Here is a 16,595-nt window from a genome sequence, read left to right on the forward strand (position 1 = left end):
GGTTTCTATGTTGGCTTGTAGTTGCTATGCTTAGTAATTCAAAGAAGTACTTTTTATTTTATACTTTAAATTAAATCCACAACTTGATACAATCACTGCTGTGTTTTTTTGAGATTATAATCATACGTGAATTATTGACAAATAATCTCACGGGTTGTAATCATTGATCACTTTCTCCATTTATTTGAATGTCATTGCTCCAGGTGTTTTCAGGACTCATAGCAGGAGTGGCCCAGACTTGAAAGCTGCAAGCACAGGCATGGAGTGTGCTCTGTGAATCAGCTCTTTACAGTTGGGCCACAGTGTGAGCTTACTACACTTATTTTCAATAATTTAGGCACATAAACTATAGTACAACCAAAACTTACATCTAGATTTGAACAAAAGTTAAGCCAATTTTCTGGTATAAAGACCTCAAAAATAGTCTGTTTGCATTCCTGGTCTGGTTTACCACATTTTCCAGTTTTGAATAAGATCAAACTAAAATAATCTGCATAAATAGCATGCTAACCCAAAAGAAAACAATTATCCAGTGCCATAAATCTCACAACAAGAATTTTGTTGGCAGAGTTTTGCAAATCTCATTGATATATGAGGGCCTTGAGCTGTGTATCTGAGTACAGCTGACATTCATCAATGATTGCAAAAAATTAAGGGAGAATTAAAACACTAGAAATACTCACTGCAAAAATGGGAGAAGCTGTGAGGTGTTCCTAATCTTTAAAATAATTCCTCTCTTTCAGGGAATATATTATGTAATCAGTTTATTAGTTAAACATTGCTTTTCCTATCACATCCTTCAAGCACAGTTCCATTCTTTTCCTAGAACATTTTGTTTATTGTGTGCTTGCATTTATACACCTTAAAATGCTCTTTTGACATAAATTTTGTAGTATTGTTTAAGCTACACCTTAAATCTTTTCTAGAGTCTTGTTACATAAGAAAACAGTATTAGATGTGAAGGATTTTTTGCCTTATTAAAAATCAATAGCTAGGATAAATAGTATCAAAAATACTGTCAAACTGTAAAGATAGGGGATGGTATATTGATACATACATTTAAAAAAATAAACATATGCTTGTCATAAGAAATTAAACTTGAAGAAACCTGAGAAAACTACAAATATATGTCAACAAAAAGAAGGTAATATAGTAACTGACTACTGTGAACTACATCTAAGTGGTATATATCTATAGTATATAACTATAGATACTATATAGTATATGGCTATAGCTAAGTATTATATCTAGTAAGTTTTTTTTAATTTTTATAAAGTGGTCTTTAAAATTAATTACAAGCAATGATTTTCCTCCCCTTTTCCTACTCTCAGAAGTGAGTGCTTTTATCTCTTTAGCTTTTTCTTTTGGAAAATAATATTCTTCCAGCTAGTTCTCCATCCATCATTTTAGCCATTGATTATCTTTTGCCAGACAAATGAAATTTATCTCCTTTTTTGCCAGACCTCTAGCTCCCCTCCTCCCATATTGGAGATATATACTTTTTTTCGAGATTTAGTTCCTTTTTCAAAATGTCCCATTATATCTGTAGGTAATGCGTTAACCTCTTATTTCATGTTCCCTCAATTATGGAAGATCTCTTTGATGCTCCACTTTGTAACAAATGTATACAGTCTCCCCCATCCTACCCCACCAACAGCTCTTCTTATAATTGTGTATAAATACTGTTCATTAAAGACCCAAGAGTGAATATGATTCCACTTCACTTCTGCTGCTGCTTTTCTTTTCCCTGAAGTTGCTAATTATTCCTTTTTATGTACTGTTTATAGTAAGTATTCCCTCTATTTCTTTCTAATCATGTGTGTTTTTTTAGAAACCTTTCTCCAAGGTCCCTGTGTTCGGCTTTGATCTGGTACTCTGTACACTACACTTCTTTCCTCTTTCCTGGATTCTGTGTTTTTTCCTTTCCTTTGCTTTTCTTTCCTTTTTCCTTTTTTTCTTTTTGAATTCTGTTTTGCTGCAATCATTTAGATGGTTTGGGTTGGGTCCAGAGATTCTGAATTTCTGTATGATGCTGATGCTATTGGTCAGGGAAACACACTTCGAACAGTATTGCTGCAGACTAGTGCTGTCCAGTAAAAACATGATGCAAGCCAAATCTGTAATTTTAAAATTTCTGGTGGCCATATTAAAAAAGTAAAATAAACAGGTAATTAATTTTAATAATATATGTCATATTACCCAATATATTCAAACAGGTAACATTCAACATGCAATCAATATTTTTAAATTATTCAAAAAATATTTTCATTATTTTTCATACTAAATATTTGAAAGCTCGTACATATTTTACACTTTACAGCATCTCTGAATTTGGACTAGCCACATTTCAAAAGCTCAATAGCCATATGTGTCAGGCTCCACTGTATTGGACAGTGTAACCCGAGGGGACCTCTTGCATATGTGCACTAGGACATGTGTACAAAAATGTTCACAGTGATGATGCTCAAACTAGCAAAACAATGGAAAAACCTAAATGCCTATTGACAGGAAATGAATAAGTGACTACTGTGCAGGATTAAAACTACAACTTCAAACAACAACAGGGATGAATATTGGGAACATAATTAGTTAACTAATAAAAAACTTAGTTAACTACTAAAAAAATTAGTTATATAAAACTGTACTTATAATACTATTTTATAAAACTCAAAGACATAGAAAAGTAAAACAGTATATTCCTTTGGAATACATAAACATATGTTAAACTTATAAAACAAAACTACAGTAAGAGAGTGACAAAACCAACGCTTGTGACTATGGCTTGGGGAGGGCACGAGGGTTGTGAGAGGCTGAGGAATGAGATGGAGAGAAGCACATAAGAACTTGTGAGTTATTGGAATGCACTAGTTCTTGGGAGGTGGGTAGTGTAGCCAAGGGTGTTGTAGTTTACGTAACTGCAATTCAAACCTTTTAACTTGCTTTCTTGGCTGAGGTTCCCCCAGGAAGATAGAGCCTGAGACAAGTGATGGCATGCAGGTGGTTTGTTATGAGAAGTGATTCCAGAGAACGGGATAGGGATTTTGGAAGAGGGAAACAGGGAAGAAGAGAAAGCCAACAGAGTTATTGAGGACAACTGGGGCAGGACGAATCTGCCAGGACCTCTGTGGGACCAAAAGAATCTACCTCAGAATCCCAAAGTGATGCATTCATCACTAGCTCCCATCTCCTTTGGTCAAGGATTGCCCCATGGAGCATTAACTTCCCACTTCCAGGTGGGGCAGGAATGAGTGCTGGCTCAGTTCACCCCAGCCTCCCATATAGTGGTTTTAGGGAAGCCTCAGCCCCCAGGTGAGAGATCACCACTCAGCTAAAGTAGATGGTCGTGGCGGGAATGGCTATAGGAATAAAATGTCCTCAAGGATGTGAAGCAGGAGACCAGAGTTGTCCAGACAACTTCCCTGCAGAATACATATATTCTTATGTAGGTATCAAATACATTTTAAAAGTTGATAATAAGGAAAAAAATACATGTACGTTTCTTTTTACCCAGATAAAATTATTTCATGGGTACTTAATACTTAACAGATATCATAGTGTCCCTAACATGGCCAAACATAGCGTCCATGACCTGGTCTTGGCTACTTCTCTAACCTCATTTTCTAACACCCTCCTCGTTCTTTACAGCAATCCATCAACATTGCCTACAGATATTCCGGGGACTCACCAACTCCTGGAACTCACCTCAGCGTCTTCACTGTTCCCTCTGCCCGGCTGCTCTTCACACGGCTTACTCTCACTCCATGGAGGTAGGTCTCTGCTCACCTGTCAGTTTATCTGAGAAGTCTTTCTTGAGCACCTAACCTTCACATGAGCATCCCCCGCTGACCCACTAGGTTGTCACTCTCTGTACTCTTGTGCTGCTTTTCTTTACATGGCATTTCTCACTACCTGACATTACATTATAAAATTACTTTTGCTGTCTGTGTCTCCCACTAGAGTGAAAGCTCCATGAGGACAGGGATACTCCCTGTTCAATTCATAATTCATGCCTGTACCCCAAGGGCCTAGGATAGTACCTGACACCTGATGAATATTTATTGAATGCCCTCTTTTTACTGTTAAAAAAAAAAGCATACCCCTAGCTAGTTTTGTTTGTTTGTTTTTGGCCGCACCATGTGGCATGCTGGATCCTAGTTCCCCGACCAGGGATTGAACCCATGCCCCCTGCAGTGGAAGCATGGAGCCTTAACCATTGGACCACCAGGGAAGTCCCAGCTCTCTTTTTTAATTTCACACTCTAGCAAAATCTCACCTACACTTCTTTTTCCAAGGACTCAAATCTAGAACAACTGCTTGAAATATATGACCCCTTTGTAAATAGCTGTGCCTTTTCTAGAACCTAAGCTGACATTTAAGTTTTAATGAAACCTAAAATTGGACAAATTCACATGGCCTCAGGCCTAACTGAGTACTTTGCATGGTATTGTATAAAGTATTGTATAGAGTGGTCATTCGTTAGCTCTTCCAGACAACACTTGCCTCCCCCGGAAGGATATTTGGGGATGCAGAGTTACAGCTGAATGGTTATGGGCTTCCTTAGGTGGCACAGTCTGTGTGTTTGTGAATCAAAAGTGTGGGCAGAAATATGCTTCACAGTCTAAAGAAATGTAGGATAATACTAACATTTGTACATATTACTTAATTTAGCCATAGGCTATTGTTATAATATTTCAGTTTACATTAAGCTGTTTGGGTTCTATTTGTAGTTGTTTCTTCTCTGACAAATGGTACATTTAAAACCGATTCATAATGCTCTCCACATAGGAAATGCTTTATACTAGCATATATTTGGTATGTAAGCCACATGGTCTTGCTCACAGGGCCAGTGGAATCACAGAGCTGATCAGTGGGGAGGAGCAGTATGAGTGACGATGGTGATTTTTACACCATTAAGTTGTAACTCTGAAGGTGGAGGACTAATGACGCTTTAGTGTTGGTGCCCAGGGCACCTATCTAGGTCCCCTTGGGGCTGAGTTACTGTCCATGGAGTCTCATCTTTGACCTGGCTACACATTATGGGTTTCTAAGAAGAAAGGACATTCACATTCAGGGGTGGCAAAGCTCTGCCTTGAAGGAAGCAGTTATGCCTCATTCATACGTGGGGCCCAACATGTGAGGACCTAGTAAGTATCTGTTGATTGAGTTAATTAAATGCCCAGTATCAATGATCAACTAGTACTAAAAGAAAAACAAAGGGCAAATTTTGTTTTTGTAATTCAAAAAAGTTTAAAAGTACTTTTTTCTTTTGAAAAATGTACTGTCAGTTGTGTAGGGGTCTTTTACCCATAGCCTTAGACCAATACCATTACTTCTTAGCCTCAAACTAAATAATAATAATAATAAAAAAAAGCATGAAACACCAAAATTTTTAGTACTACAAAACCAAGGTTTTTTCATCCTTTGTGGCACTACATATGAGAGTGTGTGCATGCATTTGCGTGTGTATATAATACAAAAATATTAGTAAATTTAGAAAATGATATCAAAATATAAAGAGCCCAAATCCTGAAAAATAACTTGAAGTTAATAATTTTTCTACCACTATAATATATATGATGGACTTTTTTGATTTTGTGTTTGTTCTTTTTATATCTGAAGATTTAATGAATCAATACATGAATAGTACTTGAAAGAGTGCCTATTTAAAATGGCACTTGGTTTCTCAAGGGAACTTGCCAATAATTAGAATGTCGGTATCTACATAGATATGAGAGAAAAAAATATTGGAGTTTTTCTAAGGTTTAATGCAACATTTCATGAAAGATTATAAGATAGAACCTAGGAGTACTAGTAAAATTTTAAGAAATTTTAGCTTGTGTCGCATTAGAGAGTTGTGTTCTGTAGATACACAGTCCTCATCCTTTCCTCATTTTCACGCCAAGTATTTTGGCTGCACCATCTTCAAATATCCATTTGGAAAAACATGTCAGCAGCTCATTTTCTCATCAATTTAAACTACTAAACTATAAATTTGTTGCAAACCACAGATGGCCTCAAAGACTGTGTTGACTATATAGAAAACACGCTGGATGCTTTCTAAATACGTAGCAAAATAAGAAGCATTTTTCTAAGTCAAGACATTATACCCTTTACGGAGAGACCTTCAAGATGATGGAGGAGTAAGACATGGAGATCACCTTCCTCCCCACAAATACATCAGAAATACATTTACATGTGGAACAACTCCTACAGAACACCTACTGAACGCTGGCAGAAGACCTCAGACCTCCCAAAAGATGCCCTCAGGTGACCTACACACAGAGGTGGGGCCAAATCCAAAGCGAACCCCAGGAGCTGTGCAAACAAAGAAGAGAAAGGGAAATTTCTCCCAGCAGCCTCAGGAGCAGCGGATTAAATCTCCACAATCAACTTGATGTACCTGCATCTGTGGAATACCTGAATAGACAACGAATCATCCCAAATTGAGGCGGCGGACTTTGGGAGCAACTGTAGACTTGGGGTGTGCTTTCTGCATCTAATTTGTTTCCAGTTTTATGTTTATCTTAGTTTAGTATTTAGAGTTTATTATCATTGGTAGAGTTGTTGATTGATTTGGTGGCTCTCTTCCTTATTTTTTAATATATATATGTATTTTTTCCTTTTTCTTTTATTGTGAGTGTGTATGTGTATGCTTCTTTGTGTGATTTTGTCTGTATAGCTTTGCTTTTACCATTTGTCCTAGGGTTCTGTCTGTCCTTTTTTTTTTTTGGTATAGTTTTTAGTGCTTGCTATCATTGGTAGATTTGTTTTTTGGTTTGGTTGCTCTCTTCTTTCATTTTTTTTCCTTTTTAATTTATTTTATTTTCCATAATTTTTTTTCTTTTAATAACTATTTTACTTTATTTTATTCTTTACTTCTTTCTTTTTTTCTCCCTTTTCTTCTGAGCTGTGTAGCTGACAGCATCTTGGTGCTCTGGCCAGGTGTCAGACCTGTCTCTGAGGTGGGAGAGCTGAGTTCGGGACATAGGTCCACCAGAGACTTCCTGGTTCCATGTAATATCAAACAGCAAAAGCTGTCCCAGAGATCTCCATCTCAATGGTAAAACCCAGCTCCACTCAACGACCAGGAAGCTATAGTGCTGGACACCCTATGGCAAACAACTAGCAAGAAAGGACCACAGCCCCACCCATTAGCAAGGAGTATGTCTCAAATCATAATAAGGTCACAGACATGCAAAAACACACAACCAGAAGCAGTCCTGCCCACCAGAAAGACAATATCCAGCCCCATCCACCAGAACACAAGAAGCAGTCCCCGCCACCAGGAAGCCTACAAAACCCACAGAAACAACCTTAGCTACTGGACGCAGACGCCAAAAGCAACTTGAACTACGAACCTGAAGCCTGTGAAAAGGAGACCCCAAACACAGTAAGTTAAGCAAAATGAGAAGGCAGAGAAATACGCAGCAGATGAAGGAGCAAGGTAAAAACCCACCAGACCAAACAAATGAAGAGGAAATAGGCAGTCTACCTGAAAAAGAATTCAGAGTAATGATAGTAAAGATGACCCCAAATCTTGGAAGTAGAATGGAGAAAATATAAGAAATGTTTAACAAGGACCTAGAAGAACTAAGGAGCAAACAAACAATGATGAACAATACAATCAATGAAATTAAAAATTCTCTAGAAGAAATCAATAGCAGAATAACTGAGGTAGAAGAACGGATAAGTGACAAGGAAGATAAAACAGTGGAAATAACTACCAAAGAGCAGAATAAAGAGAAAAGAATGGAGGACAAACTCAGAGACCTCTGGGACTACATTAAACACACCAACATTCGAATTATACAGGTGCCAGAAGAAGAAGAGAAAAAGAAAGGGACAGAGAAAATATTTGAAGAGATTATAGTTGAAAACTTCCCTAATATAGGAAAGGAAATAATCAATCAAATCCAGGAAGTGCAGAGTCCCAGACAGGATAAATCCAAAGAGAAACACGCCAAGACACATATTAATCTAACTATCAAAAATTAAATACAAAGAAAAAATATTAAAAACAGCAAGGGAAAAGCAACAGATAACATACAAGGTAATGCCCATAAGGTTAACAGCTGATCTTTCAGCAGAAATTCTGCAAGCTAGAAGGGACTGGCAGGACATATTTAAAGTGATGAAAGGGAAAAACCTACATACACGATTACCCAGCAAGGATCTCATTCAGATTTGACAGAGAAATTAAAATGTTTACAGATATGCAAAAGCTAAGAGAATGCAGCACCACCAAACCAGCTTTACAACAAATGCTAAAAGAACTTCTCTAGGCAGGAAACACAAGAGAAGGAGAACACCTACAATAACAAACCCAAAATAATTAAGAAAATGGGAATAGGAACATACATATCGATAACTACCTTAAATGTAAATGTATTAAATGCTCCCACCAAAAGACATAGACTGGCTGAATGGATACAAAAGCATATATGCTGTCTAAAAGTTACCCACTTCAGACCTAGGGACACATACAGACTGAAAGTGAGGGGATGGAAAAAGATAGTCCATGCAAACGGAAATCAAAAGAAAGCTAGAGTAGCAATTCTCATATCAGACAAAATAGACTTTAAAATAAAGACTATTACAAGAGACAAAGAAGGAAACTATATAATGATCAAGAGATCAATCCAAGAAGAAGATATAACAATTGTAAATATTTATGCACCCAACATAGGAGCTACTTGACGAGTTTAATTGTACAAGAAGATGTGCTGATGAAACCCTACTAAGTCATTCTGTACTTGGACAGGAACTATTGAGAGACTAAGTTTCACTGGAAATGAAAAAGACTTCCAGTCATTGACTGAAATGAAATTGTATCTAACAAAAATAGTTTGCAATTTAAAAAACTTCCCATCACCTAAAGAAAAAAGGACTATGATAAATGAGAGGGCAAAAATATTTTTTGGATGAAGATGGAGACTTCTTTATAGAGAAAAAAATCCAGTAAGAAATTTGGTTTGTAATGATATAGAGTAAACTTTCTAGTCAGGAAGGTTGTATTTGTTTATTTTTACCAAGGGTAAGTCCTAATATGTTACCCCAGAAGAGAGTCCTCCTTTCAAAAATATACAGTCTAAGCCCTACACTAAGGATTCTGTTACAGACACTGAAAGGACTTTCAGATTTTAAAAAGAAAACTACAGACATGACTCTTATCACTGTAAGTCGAAAGTACAATGCAAGACTAACAATCAGAAGTGGACAGGGATGACAAGATCTAATTATTTCCACCTCTGATCCAGGTTTCTCAAATTGATTCATTGCTAGTGCCCACTAGGGAATCTTAAGCCCATCATTTGCCCCTTACATAAATCCCTTTCATTGTTCCCATAATAATCAGGCTGGCACTGCTATAATTTGAAACAGTGGTTTCATGGAGTCTTATTTCTCACACTAGTTATAAGAATTCTTTGAGACACCTGGACCATACTATCCTTTGATTTTTTTCTAAGGCCCAAGGGTGAATCATGAAAGCAAAAGAGTAATGATTCCATGTATGGTAAACTAAAGACACTTATAACCCCTTCGCTGTAACATTCCCGGAGGGTTGATGTAAATACATTAATCATTCTGCCAGGAGCTAAATTTATATTCTAGTTTGCACAATTGCATCATGACAAGCAAGGTACTGTATGTTTCAAGACATCATACTTAATTAAGGCTTTTTAACAGGTCTTCTTTCCTTCTTTGGAAGAAGAATTTAAAAATTTAACATAATGTGATCTGGCTTCCTGAAGTTTACTATAATTTGTTTGGGCAAATTAAACGAACAGTATTATAACTGTTTTGTAGATTCTCATTATTTTTCTAAAATATAAACCAGAAATATGAATTAGAGCCACTTCCTCAATGAAAACCTCTGATAGATTCCCATAACTAATGCCATTTATTACAACAATGTTAAATAATACAATTGTATTGTTCTTGCAATATAATATTATAATTGTAAAGTTATTAATATAATTACATACCTGTTAATTATGGATTTATACATTTTATTATATATATAATTAGCAACTTCCCAGATACACAGTTAACAAGCACAATGATAAAACTCTTGAGAGAGGAGCATATAGTACATCTCTTGAAAGAGTTGAAAGATCTATGTAAGTTTCCTTAAAAGTTTGTCTCTATGACAAATTCAAAATATGCACAATCTTCATACATCTATTTATACACTGGATTATGGTTTAAAATTACTATGTGGTTAATGCTACTCCTTATAGATACTCTAAGAATAATTTTTAAATAAGTAAATAAATGCTCAGAAGCAGATATAATTCATACACATAATTACTATCTCCCTGTCACATGTGTGTCAACATTTATGAATTAGGAGGCACAACTTACACCTGATCACATTTGTTCATTTATTCTCTTGGATAAAAGAGTAATCACATATAAAACCTTCTGAGCTGCTCCTTGGGGAAATATACATTGGTATTTATACGTATGAAGATGGATAGCTGGTGGGTGGGAGGGAAGCTGTTCACTGGGCTATGAGTAATAGCAGCCTTGACCTCTCCTCTTACAGTCAAGACAAGGTGGAACCAGCGAGGCAGAAAATTCCTGGGGTGCTGCCATGGCATTTATTGTGCCTGGAGTTCTTATGTATGAAATGGGATCAGCCTGGGATCATGAACCTGGTATGGCCCATATGTCTGGGTTGTGTCTACAGTGCTCAGAGTATTCAATGTAGAGAGGCAAGGCCAGTACCTGCCACTGGAGTCATTGGTGTACCTGGGCCTTTAGTAGAGCATGAATAGCTAATATATCCAGGTCATCAATGAGTGCAGTAAAGTCAGTTTTCTCCATTCAGTCAGGATGTCAGTCAGACATCTGGATGGAGTGCAGGCTCCAAAAGGATCTAGGTCTACCTGCTTCCTATACTTGGCCCTTTTGTGTCCCTCCCAAACCATGACCTGAGCCTCTGTTGATGTTAGTCCCAGCAAAAATCTATACCACTCTCTTTGCCTGCCTACTCCCATCTTATTCCTCACACACAGCTCTACGTAGAATTTTGCCCGTAACCGTGGGGCCCATAACTACTACAGCTCTGGACTTCATGTTCTGGAGACCAGAGAGTGGTGGCCTAGATGGCTGATGACTTCTCATTGTGGGCTCCATATGTAGGCAGTCTGGGGTCAAGTCCCAGTTATGCTACTGTTGGTTAGGGAATTTTGAAGGAAGCAACATAACATCTTTAAGGCTCAGTTAACTTATCTTTAAAGTGAAGAAATTAATAATATCTATTTCATAGATATTAGATATGAGACCATAAATAATGCCTAGCTCCATGCTTGGTACTGAATAAGCAATGAAGAAGTGAAGTGATAGTTGTCTTCTTTTCTTTTATCCCTCAACATAAAACATTCTTCTCCCAACATTCATCTGAGCGTGGTTTTTCCATAGTCACTAGGTGGTTACACACTCATCCCTAGACTGAGAGCATGAACCCGGGGAAACAATGGAAACCATTTCGTTGGAAACCTGTATTTCCATCCCCATCTGCTCCTCACTGCCGTCTACATTCCTTCCACTCTGAGCCTCTGATTTTCTTCCCACAGCTCTTCCACACCACTCTTCTTGCTTTCACCTCTTCCCTACCTTGAAACTCCTCTTAGACTCAACTCAAATATCTGCTCTGTAAAATCATCACTGACCTCAGGAAGAGTTGAGGTCTCTCATTTGTGTCCTCAGAATTCTGTGTACAGACTCCTCTAAGTACCCTCATATGAAAATTATTTAATTCTTCTGTGAATTTAAGGAGATGTCCATCTAACGACTGCCTTTTATGTTTTAATTCTTAGGAATATAAACATCTTCCTCTGAAAATAAGGATAAGTCAGCATTAATATCACAGTTTCAAGTCACAAACTTAAAACACATACTTTAAATGGCACAGCAATGAAGACCCAATGCAGCCAAAAAAAAAAAAAAAAGGTTCCTAAAGCAGTCAACATTTTACACACACACAACTTCTTTCAAAGTCATATATCATAGGCTTTTATAATACATAATTAATTATATAATTATAACAGCAAGGAAAATTGGCATCACCAGTTTGGGGAACAAACACAACTGACTCTTGGTAAGCACAACTTGTGGGAGAAAATAGATGTAGGTAAATAAAAGATTAGCTTGCAGGTTGACTACAAGCATTAACTATTCTGTGGGCATCACTCAGCTATATTTTGCACAGGGAAGAGAAATCTTTGTTTGAGACTGATAATGCAATAATTATACTTAACACTGGATGAAAACACCGATGTGGGGTAAACTTATTTATTTGTATAATTCCTATAAAACTACATGAACAATTTATGAACATTGAATTTAGATGTGCCACGAGAATATTAGTCCAGGTCATTCTGTTAGGTGATTAAGTCCAAGTTAGAATGGAGAATGGCAACTGTCTGATGGGATCTGATGTAAGATGAGGAGAGATGGTGGAGAGGAGCAGACACTGGGAGAAGAGTCTGGGTTCCAGGCCCCATGTCATTGGCACAGGCCATGCAATGAGCCTCTGGTTCCTACCTGCAAATTAGGGATCCCATCTGCCTTTCTAACACATGATTAAATGAGATGGTAAATGTGGAAACCTTACAAAAGCTGAAGGTAACAATGAAAAAAATGTGATTATTATATTTTACACATTATATTTAATCTATGGAAAAACCAGCTTTTAAAATGGAAAAGGACCTTACGTGGTTTTAAAATATGTCCATTTAAAATCTTTTATGGGGCCTCAATATCCATAGTAGATAATACCAAAGAGATAGCATCCAGATCCAGCTGATCTATATGAGAAAAGCCCAGGGTCCTACTTCCTGAGGCTTTCTCTCATCCTGTCAGGCAGCCCTTAAGGCATCTTAACTCTCTCCTAAGACTCCACAAAATTCAATTTAACACCAGAGATCCAGGCCAACGCTCAAGTTTTGCAGATAAGTAGTCTGAGGGCCAGAAAGGCCAAGCAACAAATCTGTGGAGACTTGGGGAAATAGAAAGGCTGTGATTTCACTTTCAGTAGGTCCTATTTTTTTGACAATTTGCTCACGTAGTGCCTTCTAATAAAGAGCTCTACTTAACGCGTTACTGTTCTCACTGGTTCACTGAAAGGTTACTGCCAGCACATGAACAGATGAGGAAAGCAGCATGCGTGGTCAGAATACAGCACATGCACCGTCAGCACGGCACCTAAGGCAGCTACCTTGGATAGATGACTCATTCCTACATGACACTCAGGCATCTGCCATGTGCCAATACTAAACATATTTTGCTCCATTTTTTTATAAACCAAGTTTGTTTATATAAAATGTCAAGATGAAATTTCTTTTTTTATTGAAGTATAATTGATTTACAATGTTGTGTTAATTTTTCCTGTATAACAAAAGTGACTCAGTTATATATATATATATATACACACACACACACACACACACACACACAGACATATATATTTTCTTTTTTATATTTTTTTCCATTATGGTTTATCCTAGGACATTGAATATAGTTCCTTATGCTATATAGTAGAACCTTGTTGTCCATCCACTCTATGTGTAATAGTCTTCATCTATTAACCTCGAGATGATGACATTTCTTAATTTCTTCTGGGAATTTTTTGAGTAGTAGAGACAAAGCACATAATTTCTATTTTTACAGATAACACTATGTAATTCTAGATTCTAGTCTCAATCATGCTGTCTCTCTCATACATACACACACACTTACACAGACATAAACACCCAAGGCAAAAAAAAAAAAAATGCTCAAATGGTTAAGGTAAACAATTTTCTCAAAATACTATACCATGCCCTAGTACATCAGTCCTGGACATTTAACGAGTAGAAAGGGTTATTTCAAGCTATCCCACACTAGAAAGAGTTATCACATACCCAACACAAGACATTCATATGTTTTAATTTTTCACATTAGCAGATTTCCTTGTGAAAAGTGTCACTTCTGTCCTAATAAATTTAATAAAAAGTATTTAAATATTTAGAATAATAAGACCCAAATTAGGAATATGTATTTTATATGAATAGCTCAACTTTGTTAAAAGAATACAGTTGGTTCATTTTTTTATGTGGGAAAAGTTTGAGTAAAACAAGAGGAGCCTTAAGGGAATGTAACTTAAATATGCCTGGAAATAATACTTTAGGAAAAAGGGGAACATTTTTGACCCAGTGGGAGAAACTAGAATTAAATTTATGTTCTAAAAATATAAACAAAGGATAGAATCCAATGTGGTTAACTAGGATGTAACTGTAGAAAAGGAAATTAGCAAAGGAACTTTAAAGCACAAACAATGTGGTAAGGGAACAATTTTGAATACATATTATAAAAATAAGCAAAACTAAATGGAAAAGGATAATTAAGAAACAAATGAGAATAGACAGTATGAAAGTCAATTAAAATTTTGCCAATGATTTAAAATGAGTTTGATAATATGTGGGAGTCAGCAGTTACATCTTTGGCAAGCCTTGATGAAAAATTATTTGTTCATTGTAATTGGACTATTTTCCTCATGAAAAACTTTATTTTGAATATTTCCTTGTATTGATAATTGAATAAATGATAACTCCCCCCCCCCCACTCCCCAATACTTGACTAAGTTCTCCTGTTCAGAAACCTTCCAGCTTCTCAGGCAGTCTCACCAAATAGATGCAATTAAGTAAAATATTTTTCACACTTTCAAGTAACTTTATCCTGAAATTTGTCAAGTCAAGTAATTCTTTCTTCTCTCTATTTCTCTTTGCTTTCTCCAGCATTCACTTTCTCTTTATTTATTCTCTGCTAGAATATGTGCCCCATCCTGTTTTTCTTTCTCTGTTCCTGGAAATCAAGATGGAGAAGCAAGCCTACCTTGGCTTACTTGATCATGTAACACATTTGAGTATAATTAAATGACTTCTTTCATGTTGTATAATGTCCCAGATGTCAGTTCTGATTTAGATATATTTAAGACTCATCTTGAGCTAATAATGAATTAATTTCTCATCCTAATGAACTAAGTTCATTGTATACTAACTTGGGACCAGTTACAATGCATCATATCATACTTTTCTTTGAAAATGTTTTCCTAAAAATGTTCTGTGAGTTTAGGATAGATTAAGAGAAATTCTTTTATTAGGGAATATTATCACTCTCAATTAACCAATATTTATTGAAACCCTACCTCTCAATTATAGCAACTGTGGATGATAGATACAAAGATCAGATACTTTATCAAGAGAGACAAATATGTATTCTCACAACTCTGTTGCAAAGTAAACAATGATACATTTTATAAAGTAGACCCAGTGCAAGGGCTGTGAAAGAAACTTTGCTCCCTGTGCATGAATTTTTCTCACACTGTGTATCCTCATTTGGTGGAGTCCTGTGTCTCCTGTATTGTTCAAAGATTTTCTTCACAATGGCCCTTAAACAATGAAAAATTGACTGGATTGGCAGTCTTCCAGTTTCTTTCTCCCAGGGGCATTGGGTGGGGGGCATAGGCGGAGGGAGAATTTAAAATTTTACTCTGCTTCATTTTTAACCAATGACCTCTATTCTCCGGAAACAGGGAAATGCATAACCCTGAGCTGCTAATTGGCCTTATTCCCTTATGTTATTCATGGGAAGAAATGTTCTGCTTTTTCATAATAAAACAAAAGCTCATATTTTAAATGCTTTCTAACCATTATAGTTCCAGTATGTGAAGGATCCTATGATTAACTGAATATAAAGTAGATATGATTTGGAATTTCATTTATCACATCAAGTGACTTTGTGTTTTGTTCTATACTACAATTAGAACACCACACAGAACAAAGATTTCAGCAGTGGAAATATTCTGGGATTATCCTTTATGGCTAGGACTAGAATGAGATGACTGAGGAACTTGTCTTGGACATAAAGTGTAGAGAGGTGCTGAAAAATTAAATAATTAAGATAAATAATATATAGTGCAAGATTTGTAAAAATAAAAACTAACCTAGAAAATACATAATGAACAAAATATCACAATTAAAATAAAGACAGATTAGTGGTGATGATTTTTCCTTTTGCCTCAAACTATGGCTCAGCACAGCACTGGCATTGTCTCTGAAACTTCAATGTCAATGACCAGTATTGAATTGGTTATTCAGTCAAGATTCATTTGTTCGGTTAAAGACATACTAAGTGGCTAGATCTGCAGTGATATGGTTATTGAGAAAGTTTATCATTTTGGTCCCCAATTTATTTTGCCTTGAACTGATGAAATTGACAAATCATTTTAATGACATGTAGACTTTACCATACTTACTCTTCTGTCTTTCTCAATTTTGCAATTCCTCTTTTTACTTTTTTCCTCTTGTGGTTTTATTTCTTATGCAAATGATGTCTGACCTTTTGGAGGACTACTTTTATTATATGTTGTAACAGATTTTTGATGGTTCACTGGTAGAACTTTGCTGACTTACTTCCTCTCCAGATTTTTTAAAATCCACTAATAATACAAGGGAAGTGATAGGTCAAAATTTTAAAGCCTTGATTATAAACCTAAATTTGAATTTCCTCTGGAGATGATTTCTTATCATTTCTGAAATTTAGTATTT

The sequence above is a fragment of the Delphinus delphis genome, chromosome 14 (assembly GCF_949987515.2).
Source record: "Delphinus delphis chromosome 14, mDelDel1.2, whole genome shotgun sequence".
NCBI classification, from domain to species: domain Eukaryota; kingdom Metazoa; phylum Chordata; class Mammalia; order Artiodactyla; family Delphinidae; genus Delphinus; species Delphinus delphis.